Raw genomic sequence first — 15,145 nt, 5'->3', positions numbered from 1 at the left:
GATATTTAAGGGATGATACTCTCATATAGTTGGATCCGGTGATTTTATACCTAATTCTTATCCAAAGTTCTAGCAATTATATGTTCCGGTTAAAAGCCAACTGTGCTATGTTCTCTGATAAAAAAACAATCCCACTCTGGGTGTCACGCACTTCTCCATCGTAATAAAAAATAACATTAATTTGTCCACTCATTTTCAACGAAATCTTTTTTCACATGTTTGAAACAAAAAAATCATGCAGAGAAATGGTGTTGTAATTAAATATGAACAACAAAAAATGATTCTTACTTTATGCAAATTACGTGGTAGCTCCAAATTATGCCTTATGTGCGAACTTCTCTTCTGATCTTATTTCTATTTTCTTTGCTCTTAAATTCCTTATGGCACTTAAAGCTAAAATAGATTACTTTTATAGACCCAAGGGTAAGTCCCGATTGATTAAGAAAATTTTCCCAAGCTAGTGGGAGTTGAAATTCTTAGAAAGAAAACGCTTCAAGTAGGATGCTTTATCAGTGCATGTCAGAGAAAAGCACTAAAAGTGCCTCTACTAATGTTTTTCTTTGACATGCACTGAAAAAACATCCTACTTGGAGCGCTTTCTCTCTAAGAATTTTAACCCAAACTTTTAGCCACTCAACAATCACATATCTCGGGATTCCCGGGATATATTTTCTGAACCTATATCGATGTTTGAAGATAATGCACTAGAATATTTAATCAAACCGAGTAGTTCAAGTTTCGATTATGTTGTGAATTGAATTTTGCAATTCAAATAATTAGAATATACAATTGGTGTAAATACGATGCCTCTAAAAATCGAATTAAATAATTATTAACTTTACATCTCAAAAAATTATAAAAAATAATTATATATAAAAATTAAAAATTATAAAAAGATTAATATATAAAAAATTAAAAATTATAAAAAAAATATAAAAATAAACCCTAGACCCTAAAGTCCAAAAAAACCCAAACACTAATTTAAATAAACAAAACCCTAACCCTAAATAAAATGTTAACCTTAAATAAAGTGTTACACATGGAAAACGTTTCTAGCTGTAAGCGTTTTCGTATGCTCGACCTATTCCAGTCATTTTTCGAGAAAATGGCCTAAACATGCATTTTTTATTTATTTTTGGCATATTTTGGAAATTTTGTCCAATACATGTCTATAACTAGTAATGCATAAAACATTATTGAAAATTTAATATCTTAATAAAATACTATTTTCATTGAATTAGATTATGAATTGGGTTTTAACTTTTACAAATTTTATTTGGGTATTGGATCTTTTTATTTTGGACTTGAGATTAATTTATTTTGACTTTGAGTAATAAAGTGGATATTGATTGGGCTTGAGCTTAGTACAATATATTTGAGTTTTGGAATAAATATTTTAAAATATAAGAATTAACTTTATAAATTTAATAAGAAAGATAACCATTATTCAATTTTCAATATAATATAATAATAAACAATAAAAGATATTTTAGTCTATTCGTATGCATATCATATAATAATAAATTTTATATACAATTAGCACTTTAACTATTTTATATAAAAGAACTCTATTAAAAATATATAATTTATGTTTATTATAAGGAAAATCAGAATTATTTTTTCATCCCATGAAAATAAAATGAATTGTTACCGTTGAAACTTAAAAAATTTAAAATTTATTTAAATGTATCAAGCCCGTCCTAATCTTGAAAAAGCTGGTGTTTTCAAGCCAGAAAAAAATGTTACATGAATGCAGCCGTTTGGCACCTCTAACAATAAGCCACTCGAATAGTTTATCCGATGGTAATATTTCAAATTGACTTTGTTTAGGTAATCTTAATATGAGGTGTTGCTACTGAATTGTGCAAGAAGCTGATTCACCAAAAAAGAATCTGTCGGTGCCTAATATGTTTCATGTCAATTAAAGAATACAAAAGTTTTAACACGTTTAGAATTAGGTAGACTTAGAGTAGCTCCAAGAAACTTGATGGTTCCAAAATGCCATCAAGTATCCAAGATAATCCATTTTCATGAAAAGCTGGAATTCTGTCTTCTCTTCAGAAAATCCCTGCATATCTTTTCCCAGCTCTTCCTGTCAGGTTCAGCCGTTTCATCCAAATTTAGCTTTCTCGGCAATATCTCTCTGCATATTCTAACCGAACTGATTTTAATTTACAGAGGAGAAAAAAAGTGCATTCAAAGGGGGAGGTTGATTATTGATTATTTACCTGAATGGAGTTGTTATCGAGAAGGCGATCGATGATGTTGTATAGGATGTCCTTGGTATACTCTGGATGGCCTTGAATGCCAAGTATGTGTTGCCCAATCACGAACATCTCCACACCCGTCTTTTCCGAAAATGCAACCACTTGAGCTCCCATTGGGACCTCGAATACTTCGTCCTGGTGGCACTCTATGATTGACAGGGTAGAGGGCATTTCATCCAACTCTTCCAGGAAGTTGGGGACCCACAAATCTTTCACGACTTTGACTGTCCTCAGCCCTATATCCCATCCACTGCAAGCCTTGCCAACTTTCCCCCCCAATGACCTGCACAAAACCTGAACATGGGATGGGAATTGATTAATAAAACATTTTTCGAACTGTGGAGATGGTTGAAATTACAAAGATTTTGGGTGGGTACCTGATGGCCAAAGCAGATCCCAAGGACTTTCTTCTCCATGGCATCAAGTGTCTGCAAGAGGAAGCAAAGCTTGAGAATCCAGTAATCATTCCCGTAAGCATCATAGGGACTCCCACTGATCACAAATCCATCATACTTGTACAGCTCACTCATGTCAGGGAACTCATCATCCACAACCCTGAATAAGTCCCACCTTTCTCCTTCTTCTCCAAAAGCAGCAATAAACACATTGAAATAACCCCCATACACTCTCTCCACATACTCCGAGTCCCTGGCTGCCAGCAAAACAGCATATCTTCCTACCTTCATTTTTACCGCTCCCAAACTTGTACAGCATCTAAATGAGGATGATATCTGCAATCACAAGTTGAAGATTGAGGGGTTTATATGGAGGGGCTTGGAAATTGCGATGTGGGGTAGGTTCGTGGGTTATTTAACCCTTAAAGAAAAATGCCTAAACAGTGCATGGGTTTAGAATGTACACGGATTTTGACAGATTCGTTTGGACTTTGGAGACTCCAATGCATTGGTCGCTTGGCAGAAGATTCTCTGTGGGGCGCGTATCGTATTCTCATCACACTTGAGAATTGAAAGATGCATACAGCAGGCTGCTGCTACATACATTGTTACTAAATCCCCTAATTTAATAAATATGATTTGTGCTGCATTTATGTCTCTCATAAATCAACTTCTAAACTCTTAATATATATGGATCGTTTTTTAAATTTAAACACAAATAATGATACTACGTATTTATTTTTAAAAAATTAATGTATTTTTTAGTGATATCATAATATAATTAACTGAAAAATAAGTACTTTTATATACTGCATCAATGGTAGATTCAACTATAATTCGCTTTTAAATTCTTCTATACTTTTTTTTCTTAAATATATTCTAAAAGTGTACGTGGAATCTCTATTATTATTATTGAATTAAAAAAACTTAAATCTTGATTTCGATATTGATAACTAAATAACTCCGACTCCTACAAAACTCGACACAAACCTTAAACGAATGTGGAGATACATGATTATCAAACAAAATACGTCAAACTTTTTGTTTTTGGGGGTGTGAAAACACTTGAAGGTGAAGCTTTTAAATATAATACTTGTCAAAACAAGGTTTGGCCCACTTTTTGAGTGTGTGTCAATCTGTACTCAATATAAAATAACTTCAAGATGTCATAAATGCAAGTATATTAAATCCGAATGCATGAATCCAAGGGAATCCCAAAATGTATGTTCCCTTAATTTGAGCTAGATGCAACGGAAATTCCGATTTGTAAGATTTCTTTGTTTCGTTCGTAACAAGATTGCTATTAAAAGAGGGATACTAACATTTTCTTTATAAAATATTTATCTTGGTACCTCCAATAAATGTTGTTAAATTTTGACACTTCAATCATCAAACCAAATCAAGAGACTTGGCGATTTTTGTTTGAAAGTAGAAAAAGTTATACCCCGACTCAACTATTTTACTAAAAAAAAATGTTAATTTCTAACTTTATTTATAGAAATGGGTTTTAAGGAGAAATTTTAGAAAAGCACACTAACGTGAGCTCGCTTTACCTCGTGTTCGGACTAAGTTTTTTAGAAAAGGTCATCTTTTAAAAATATTATAAAAATAGATCAATTTTTTAAAAATTTACGAGAATAAGCCTTTATAGAGACCCAAAGTCGCAACACCATTTTTTAAGGTGTCACCAATTAATATGGAAATAAAACTTGCAAAACATATCTTTATATAGACCCAAAAGTCTCATTTTCTTTGTTTGCTTAAGCAATATGAGATGCGAGATATATGTATATATATAGAGCCATGAATAGGTTTGCAACTTGTTCAGTTGTTCTTAGACAATGTGAGATTCTTTCCTCTTTTAACTAACAACATAAGATTAAATACTACACTATATTTTATATTTTTTTACAGAATAATTTCTATTTTTTTTTATATTTTGTTAACATTTTCTCATATTATAAAATCTTTTGAGATCTTTAATCTCGTTGCATTTTAGGATTGTTAGCATATACAAAAAGACTATTTAAAAAAAAGAACAAATTGCACATATGAAACTTATACATGCAATAATCTTCTATTCAATTTTAAATGTTTGAATTTAATATCCATACAATTCTAATTTTTAAAATAATTTTCCATTATTTCAATTTAGAAGTTATACTTTAATTTTTTTTATGTTATGAATGTTTGATTAATAAATAAATGGAGAGTATTTGGTACTTAAATAGTATATTTTTTTTGGAATTTTAAAAAATTGATATCTCTTTTTTTAAATATTTATTTTTTAATATTTTACTATACTCATTAATTTTTTAATCCTAATTTTAATTTAATTTTCATCACCTAATGAATGATGATAATTTATTTCAGATGTATTTTGACTAGATAGATAATCTATTTAAACATAGTATATAATTATGTTAAATAATTTTTTATAGAAATATATAATATACATAAAATATAATAATTTTTCATATTTTTATATCTAGATTAAATTACATTAGTACTCACTTAACTATGATTTTTTGGCTATCAAATTACAAAAACTTACAAAATGATCACTCAACTATTAGTAATGTTTTAAATATTTTTTTTAAATATTTTACCATACACATTTTATATTTTATAATTTTTTTTACTTATAGAGTTTAAAATTTTAATTTATAATTTAAGAAATGTTAACTTTTTGTAAAAAAAAATTAAACTCTATAAATAAAAAAATATAAAATATAGTGTAGCATTTAATTTTATGTTGTTAGTTAAAGAGGAAGAAATCCCACATTGTCTAGGAACAAGCTGCAAACCTATTTATGAGTCTATATATACACATATCTCACATCCTACATTACTTAAAAAATTAAGGGAAATGAGATCATGAAGTGTAAGTTTTATTTCCACATTATTTGGTGGCATCAAAAAAAAAATGGTGCTGCCACTTTGGGTATTTATAAAGGCTTATTTTCGTAAATTTTTAAAAAATTGATCTATTTTTATAATATTTTTAAAAAATAATATTTTTTGAAAATTTAGTCTGAGCACAGGCAAAAGTGCACCCACGTCAGCGTGTCCTCGTCAGAATGTTTTTTTGAAATTTTCCCTTAAAACGCTTCCGCGTAGGTGCGTTTTGGATTTTTTGGCCTATTCCGATAAATAAAGTTTTAAATGACCCATTTTCGTAAATAATGTTAGAAATGAACTTTTTTTTAGTAAAATAGTCCCCCCAAACCCTCCTAGCAACAAAATAAATCAATTTGGACCATCCTTATTCAAAATTGTAATCAACCCAGCAATTTCCCATTCTTGCAAGTCAGCGGCTTCATATCTTAAGACCTTTAATAGATGGCCTGTTTAGCATTAGATTCAAAAATAATATTCCCCCAAATTACTTTCCCTAGCAACCTTAAGACCTTCTTTAATAGTCGCAATCTTTCCCCACTCCTCCAACCACTATTCCATCCTTATCTCAAATAATAGTCACAACAGCAGCGTTTTTTATTCTCAGGCCTTAGTGCACCATCACAATTCAGTTTAAACCAACCATAGTTAGGAGATATCCATCTCATATCCTTACAACTATTATGCATCCTAACTTTGCTTTCAATGCCAGACTTAGATTAAATTAAAAAATCTCAGTAACTACCATTTTGCTTTACAAATAACTTCTAGAGCATCCAAATCTTATTTTTCTAACAATACAATCACTACTACCTTTCCATATAGACCAAATTACCATTGCAACCTTTATTTTTATATCTTATTATCAATCATCTCTTTAATGTAACTTTTTTAACCCGGCCTAAACGTTACGACCGAATTCTGAAGGTTACATAAACCACCAAAATGACCTAGTAAAATTATCAGAGTTTTTAAGACTGTCTTTCTAAAACATTTATTTACCTTAGCAGAAAAACTTAGCGTGTTTCTAAAAGAGACAATTTTTTTTAACAATCCAAAAGATACAATTTTATTTCGAAAAAAACCGGTTGATTTTAATGTTTACTTTGTAAAAGTTGTTTTCCAATTTTAAATATTTTTCAAAAATCTCATTTACATAGTATCGCAGCGGAAAAGTGATATTCAATATAGTTTTAATGAAAACCAGAATTTCATGCATAATTAAATCAAAGTCCATGTTTCAATAACCTAATCAACTTAAATGCAATGCATAACAAAATTAACCCAAATTTTAAGTCTCATGCCACAGTTCAAATGAAACAATACAGTTCCCAAATAACAGAAATTATAAATAATATGTCTAACATAATTTTATAAAAATATTCTGAGACGAGCCCTCCAGATGCCGAGTCTGCATCCTACCCTTGTTGGTTATTTGCAAAGATGAAAATTAAAGGGGGTGAGCTTAAGAAGCTCAGTGTGAGTCCACTCACAAGATAACCAGTGCAAAACAATAGACAAAGCATACAAAATAACAATACTTAGAACAATTACAATCGTATAACAGTACAAGATTTGACAGTTCAGTTGCACATGCTTATGAATGTTAATGCAATTCATGTATAATAGAAAAGTTCCTACCTATACTCCGCTACACTCCACAGTAAGAGTTCCCCAGAACTCATATATCCCTACACTTCATGTTGTAGATAAACCACTAATAATTGCAGATAAACTACCTGTAAAATATTGTGGGTAACCCACCGGTATTTTCAAATTAAAAGTTTGTAGATAAGCTGCCAGTAAGTTGTGGATGAATCGACAGTGTTTGTAGATTATTAAACTGCTAGTACTTCCTCCTTTCCATATCGTTCCAATCCCATGCAATGTAACATGGCATGCTAATTACAGTACAACATAGAAACAATAGACATGTTTATCATGCAATTAGTTTGACAGTAATAGTAGGCATGTTGAACATGCAATCAGTCATATAGTAGCAGTAGCAACAATAACAGTTCATCGAATATACAGTGACAATAGGCATGTATCATTCATCTATTATGCGCATAAAGTAACAATTTAGTTCATCAGTTCACAAATTCCAGAATATACATAATATCAAGACTTGGTTGAGTGTACAAAAACTCTAAAAATAATTTAGGGACTATACAGAGACTAAACTGAACAATTTACAAAATTTTGTGCAAAACTGTAAAATAGGGGTCACACGGCCATGTGACAGGATGAAGCCATGTGGAAAAGATACACGGCCGTATGGAAAATGATAAAGTACCCTACAGTAAGGACACGATTGTGTGGCAGGTCATGTAATAGGTTGAGGCCGTATGATTCATGAAGTACCCTAAGATTTATAGGTGAACATGGCTATGTGATCCACACGCCCGTGTAGAAGAATGTGTGGCCCTAAAACTGCACACGATCACCACCAATTCATTTGGAAAACACACACACCTTTCACCACGAGTTCGATTAACACTTCCTACAATCAACTTTGATCTGATTCACCTAGATTCAGTCATTCAACGATAAATACATACAATTAATTATTGGTATCAAGATTTGGGCAAGATTCACAAAAGATTGATTAATCAAACCTAAAGATTAATGTTGGATACTCATACACGGAATTACTAAATCAAATCATTGAAACGAAGCGTACTTATCGATTCTTGGCAAATGTAACAAGTATTTTTTATGATGATTCTAAATATCGATAGAAATTAAACGAACGAGAAACGATTTGATAGGAGAAAGAAAAAAAATAATTAACAACACAAAGAAAGAATTAGTGTGCAAGAATGAGAGAAGAAAAGAAGAGAAAAATATGGTGGAATTCTAATTCTATTAGAATTTTGAGAAATGGCAAGATTTGAAATCTAATTAGGAAAGAATTGGTTAAATACCTAAGGTTTGTAAACCCTAGGGGCGGCACAAGTAATTTACTCTTAGGTTTGTTGAAAATAGGAGAAAAATAAGAGGGAAGGGGCTCTAACTTGGGACTCTAGGGTGGATTCACTAATATTTAACCATTAGACTAACAATTCACTTTTGATAATAAACACACATAAAATAACATTAAAAATTCAGTCATCTAACATTTTCCATTTATACAACATCGAACAATCAGTTTCTTTTAGCTTTAACCATTTATCAATCATCATTATCCATTTGCAAATTAACTATAAAAAACAAATACGGATATGCTGGTATTCACCCAAAACACGCTTGATTGCTTAAACGAGCTTTATCATCCAAGAACACGCCTGGGCACTGAGTGTGAAGAAATTAGGCTAAACATCCCTCCAAAAACACGTACGATAATTAAGTGCTAAGTGCCAAGCTCGTAGGCTACACATCCTTCCCTAGAAACACGCCTGAATCACTGTAGATATAACACGACCGTGTGGCCAGGCCGTGTGAGACACACTCGTGTGTCAGATCATGTGGGCATTCGAAATAGGGACACACAGCCGTGTCCCATCCCGTGTCCTAGCTCGTTCCGTGCTCGTGTAACTCACTAACTTGGGCCACACGGCCAAGCCGCACGCCCGTGTGCCAGGCCGTGTGCTAGCCTGACTTGCAACCCTTTGAAAGCTATAGGGGACACACAGTCGGTCACCTGGCCGTGTGTTACACACGACTAAGACGCACACTCGTTTGGACAAAAATAGGCCATTTTGCAACCCATTTTTCTCACCCAATTTGGCATGTACTTACAACCAAAAATGCACATATACACAAGCCATAATAAAGAACTAAAACCATGCATATTATAGCCTTATATAAATGGTATGATCGCATACAACCAATATGCCCTTAGGCACCTTAAATGACAATAAATGAACATGTATAACTATGTATTCATTTTGGCCAGTTAATCAACTAACTTATAGGCATGTTTGCCTTAACACATAACATGGAACTTACTTACCAAAATATACCAAATGATACTAATCATGCCATTCAACCGCTAGCATCTAAAACCATATAAGCCATTCAAACCAAGTGCCATTTCACAATAATTCCAAACATCAACCATTAGAAAGCTAATATTTACATGTCATATACTAAACTCATACCATCATCAAAGTGCCAAAACACAAAACAATTTACCATTTAACAACCAAAATACATGGCCATATTAGCCAAAATATCTATACATGCCATTATAACCAAAATTAAACAACCAAATGTACCAAAAGAGCCAATGGATAGTGTGATATAGCTCTGACAAGCTTCCAACCCGAATGGGCTTCCGATTCACTATAAGAAACAAATAATAACACAGAGTAAACATTTAAGCTTAATAAGTTCGTATAACATAGAATATAACTTACCATTTAGATATATAATAAGTAAGTAAACCAAGCATATCCCAATACAATTTGGCCAAATGCCTAAGAACATATTCACCAACCATTTTACCCATGTAAATACATATATACACCAATTATCATGGATGAGCACATCAAACGATAAATTTCATTTACATGTATCATTAAATTCCATTTTCCATATAACATCTAACAACATTTCCATGTAATTCATGTGTATACCTATAATAGTTCGTATCGAACTTTTATCATTTCGTATCAGAACATTGCCTGTTAAACCCTTTAGAATATCGTTGGATACTTGGGATAACTCACACATAGTATGCTAAATCATATAATTGTAATCCATCAAATCTTGTACATGTATGCTCATAGAGCTGTGAATCGGTATGTTCACTTGAGCTGTAAATCGGTATGCCCTCACCAGCTGTAAATCGGTATGCTCTCACGAGCTGTGGGTCAGAACGTAGCTACACAATGCTGCTGACACGAGCTGTGAATTATCTGCAACACATGCAAGACCTCAGCTATCGGTAGGACGTTCAGGACCAGCACCTAAATTATGTAAACCCTAATAACATGTCATTTGTATCTTATGAATTCCTAAAGTTCAAACGGGGCTTGGTAGTTGTACTTCATTGGATATGCAACCGTGTATACATGTAGCAAATTTACAATTCATGCATATTTTAAAATAAACATATAATCATAATTTAATCTCATGAACTTACCTCAATGAGTATACGTAGATACGGAGGCGAATAATCCAAGATTTTTCCTTCGCCCCGATCTAACTCTATACGAGGTCTGTCTTGATCTATATGGATAAGTTTAACTCAATTTAATATATAACTCATTCAGTTTAGCCCAAAATCATTTTTTGCAAAATTATTATTTTGCCTATATACTTTTAATTTATTTGCAATATAGTCTCTAGCTTACAAAAATGGAAATTTATGCAATTTCATCACAACCCACTATGGTCGAATATCAAATAGGTCCCTAGCATGCCCTATATTTTATTTATTTCACAATTTCACCATGTAATATATTATATTTTTTTAATTTAGTCCCTATTTGACAATTTTATCAAAAATCTCTTTACAAAAGTTGTTTATCTAACAACAACCATCCATTTTCTATCATCAAACATGAAAACTCATATATATTCAACAATGAAAAAACCCTAATAGTTTAACAGTTTCACAAATTAGTCTCCAGGCTAGCTAGATTAAGCTACAACGATCCCAAAAACGTAAAAATAATTAAAAACGGATTAAAAGTACATACTAAATAGACAAGAATGAGATTGCTAAAACTTTAGCACAAAAATGGCTTCCAAACCCTAAATTTTTGGTTGAAAGAGATGAAACAAAGATGATATTGAATTTGGTTTTATTTAATATTAAGTTTAATTACCTAATTACTTAATTAACCTTTAAAAACTTTAAAAATTACACAAAATGCCAAGCCATCATATTCCACTATCTTATTTATGGTCTAATTTTTATATAAGGACTTCCATTTTAAAGTTCTATAGCTATTTAATACCTTTATCCATTAGAACTCAACTTTTGCACTTTACGCGATTTAGTCTTTTTTATCAAATTGAGCTTGTAAACGGTAAAATTTCTTAATGAAATTTTTATGCAGTACTACAATCATACTGTAGGAAATAAAATAATAATAAAATAATTTTTTTGACTTCATATTATGGTCCCGAAACTACTGTTCTGATTTCATTAAAAATAGGTTTTTACAAGTCTAGTCCAATTACATTACAACTCATATGCTCTACTATCTCAACTTTCATCATACAAATTTGGCATAATGAGCTTTCAACAACTTTTCTTCTATACGAATTCCCAGTAGTACAACTAATTATGTACAAAGCTTCCAAAGAAAATGCTTGATTATACTAGGAATCTTCAAAGATCACAAAGAATTCAACAACCTCTTATCAATACTATAAGAAGTTGAAGCTTTATCAGGCCCACCAACCCGTTTTTCCTTAACTAGAACTTTATAACCTGATTTAACAGAAAGCTACCTTCCTTATCATAGGGACTACTTGTCTTAGAGGAATCTCTTTAATCATTTCCTTATTCTCATTATTAATCCAATTTCCCATTGCATTTTCATTCCAAACTTCTTTTTTGTTATCAATCCACTCAACCACTTTTTAAGGAAAATTGGTCTCTGTAGCTGCAATTGGTTATAACAATTTTCCATTTAGCTTTAAGATCCAATGATCTCCGTATATAGAGACTTTCTTACCACCCCATATCTGCCAAAATAGCTTGTCTTTCTGAAAATCCTTGCCTCCAAGAAAATTACTCCAGCACCAAACAAATTTTGCACCTTTAGCAGCTTCTATAGGACTATCCCTTGGAAACTAAATCCCTCTCAACACTCTAACCCATAATGCATCATGATTCTGAATGAATTTCCAAAATTGTTTAGCAAGTAAAGTTGTATTAAAAGCTTCAAAATCCTTAAAACCAATTCCACAATCTATTTTCAACTTAGTCAATGCCTCTCATCTTTTCCAATGAATCATTCTTTCATCATATTTTTGTCCCCATTAAAACATATCAATCATTTGATTCAACTCGTCACATAAACTTTTTGGGAGCTTAAAACAAAACATACTATAAGTGGGAATAGCACACACCATTGCCTTAACGAGCACTACTCCCCCTTATGGATAAAGTTTTTTGCTTCAAATCTTGAATTTTTATGTAACACCCAAAATTTCTAATTATACATATGGTACTATTCTAGTAGTGAATACAATGAATTTTAAAAAAGTTAGAAATTTTTTCTGATAAAAGTATTCTTATAAAAACAAAGTGACATTAGATATGATAGATAATTAACGAAAACAATTTTAAAAGTAAATTTTTTATGAAACGACCAAATTGCAAATTTAAAAAAGTTTGAAGACTAAAAGTGCAATTTGACCAAAATGTAAAAAGTTAGTTGGTATTAATTAATAGACATAAGAATAAGTTGGAATATGTATTCATATGATTACAATTACATTTTAGACCAAATCGAAAAGATTTAGAATTACATGGACCAAATTGTAAATTCCCCTTTTTTGTTGAAAAATGGGTAAAGATATAATTTTCACCATTTATGGATTTAAATTAAAGTATATATATTTGAATTATGATTTTTGGATTGAATTAGTGCTTATTATTGTGAATAAATTGTATATAGAGATAAAAGAGGCAAAACGATAATTTTGTCACATAAGGGCATTTTTGTCATTTTATTTGATATTATAAACAATTTATAATATTAATGTGATATTAAATTTTTGGAATTGAATTTATTAAAAAGGAAATTATCAAGAAGAATTGAGAATACGAAGTCATGGACAATGAACCAAATTGGGAGTTAGAAAAGTACAAAGACCTAAAATGCAAATATTTTATGAAAGAATATTTTAATTTTTTAAATATTTTGATTCGTAAATAAGAAATAAATGACAAACCACTTAAAAATAAAATTTTCACTTGATTTATTATTATTATTGTTATTATTATTAAAAGTTATACAAAAAATGAATGTATTGATGGTGGACCATGGCCCCCACCATGGCTGTTCAAACTTTCTCATGAAAGCAAAAAAAATTGTTATATGATTTAACCATGGGTAGGAGGAGAAACAAAAGCTCATCCCCTTCCCCAAGCCATGCCTAAGTAGGGAAGCTTTTTCTTTTAATTTTTCTTTTTTTCTTTCTTTAAATCTAAGCTAAAATACAACTTCAAACTTTGATTTCTAATTAAAATATTGTAGAAGACCACTTCCTTGTCAAATTTTCATTATCACATTCACCATTCAAACCTAAGGTTTTATGGGTTTTTTTAGAGAGAAAGTGAAAACTAGAGAGAGAAAGCTCAATAAGGTAACATTGATGTTTTTCTAACTCACCTAACTTAATATTTGAGTTTAGATGTTAGGAGAAAGTTTATAAAAATATTATTTATTAATATTTTGACATTAATTTGTTACAAAAGGAAAAATTGATGCTTGAAATGGAATTGATAACAAGTGTTGTGGATGTGAGAATGTAGCAAAAATGATAAAATTGCAAGTTTTGAAAAGTTTAAGGACTAAGTGAAAATTCAACAAAAATTAGGACTATGAGTTATTAATTATTAATTGGAATAAGAATAAGTTAGAATATGTATTGGTATGAGGAGATTCACTTTTGGGACCAAATTGAAAAGATTGAGAAGTTAGATACTAAATCGTAAAATTCTTAATTTTATCGAGAAATAGGCAAAGATGTAATTTTTTCTACCCATGGATTGATAATAAGAGATAAATGTGAATTATGATATTTTAATTTGATAAGTGGATTATTATGAAAAAAGAGTGCATTGAGACAAAAAATGGGACAAATTGATAATTTTTCATACAAGGGCGTCTTGGTCACCTCCCAAAAATTAAATTTTGGAAGTATTATTTGGAAAAGATATTTAATATTTGGAATTTATTTGGACCACTAGATGTATTCTATGTGAATGGATTAAATGTGGACCACACATTTTAATTGAATTAACCAACTTTGACTTGGATATTTTATTAGTGTTTTAAATTGGAGAAAGAGAGGAAAAAAGACCTCCCATTCAGCCCGTTGTAGCCGGCCAGCCCTCCCATAGTGAGACTCTTCTTCTTCTCTCATTTTCCTTACGTTTTCATGAAATTTGTCCAAAACTCAACACCCAAACTTTGGGATTTTGTTCAAATCACTTGAAAAACTACCTTATAAAGTCATTAACACCTTTAACCCCCGACACATTTTCAACAAGGGCTTTCATGAGTATTAGAGAGAGAAAATAGAACCTAGAAAGAGAAAGCTTTATAAATGTTTGTAATGATGTTGTCCACTTCTTTTAGCTCAGTATTTGAGATTTTTTGTATAAGAAAAATTTGAAATATGTTAATGTTAGTTTACTTTTGGTGTATGAAAAAAATGAGGAAATGATGGTTATTGGATATTCAAGCTAGGAAGAGGATGGATTCAAGTACTTGGAAGCTTGATTTTGAGTAAAAATGCATCCAAGAGGTGAGTATCCTTGGATAACCTTACTTTTCCTAAGTTAATATGTTTAAGGGAATAGTAAAATGGTGATATTAATATGAATATAAACATGTTAATGAATATGTTAAAATGTCCATGATTTAAGATGTTGGATTTATTGAATTTATG

The 15,145-nt window shown here is 30.9% G+C and overlaps 1 pseudogene; it reads right to left on the bottom strand.

Annotated features, from left to right (window-relative positions):
* Positions 1-1,653: 1,653 nt before the first annotated feature.
* LOC107918081 (gamma-glutamyl peptidase 5-like) lies at positions 1,654-3,291 on the bottom strand (annotated as a pseudogene).
* Positions 3,292-15,145: the final 11,854 nt, after the last annotated feature.

Source organism: Gossypium hirsutum, chromosome D08 (assembly GCF_007990345.1).
Source record: "Gossypium hirsutum isolate 1008001.06 chromosome D08, Gossypium_hirsutum_v2.1, whole genome shotgun sequence".
In the NCBI taxonomy this organism is placed as follows: Eukaryota; Viridiplantae; Streptophyta; class Magnoliopsida; order Malvales; family Malvaceae; genus Gossypium; species Gossypium hirsutum.
Note: the sequence above shows the minus strand (reverse complement) of the source record. Positions and strands in the feature narration are given on the sequence as shown.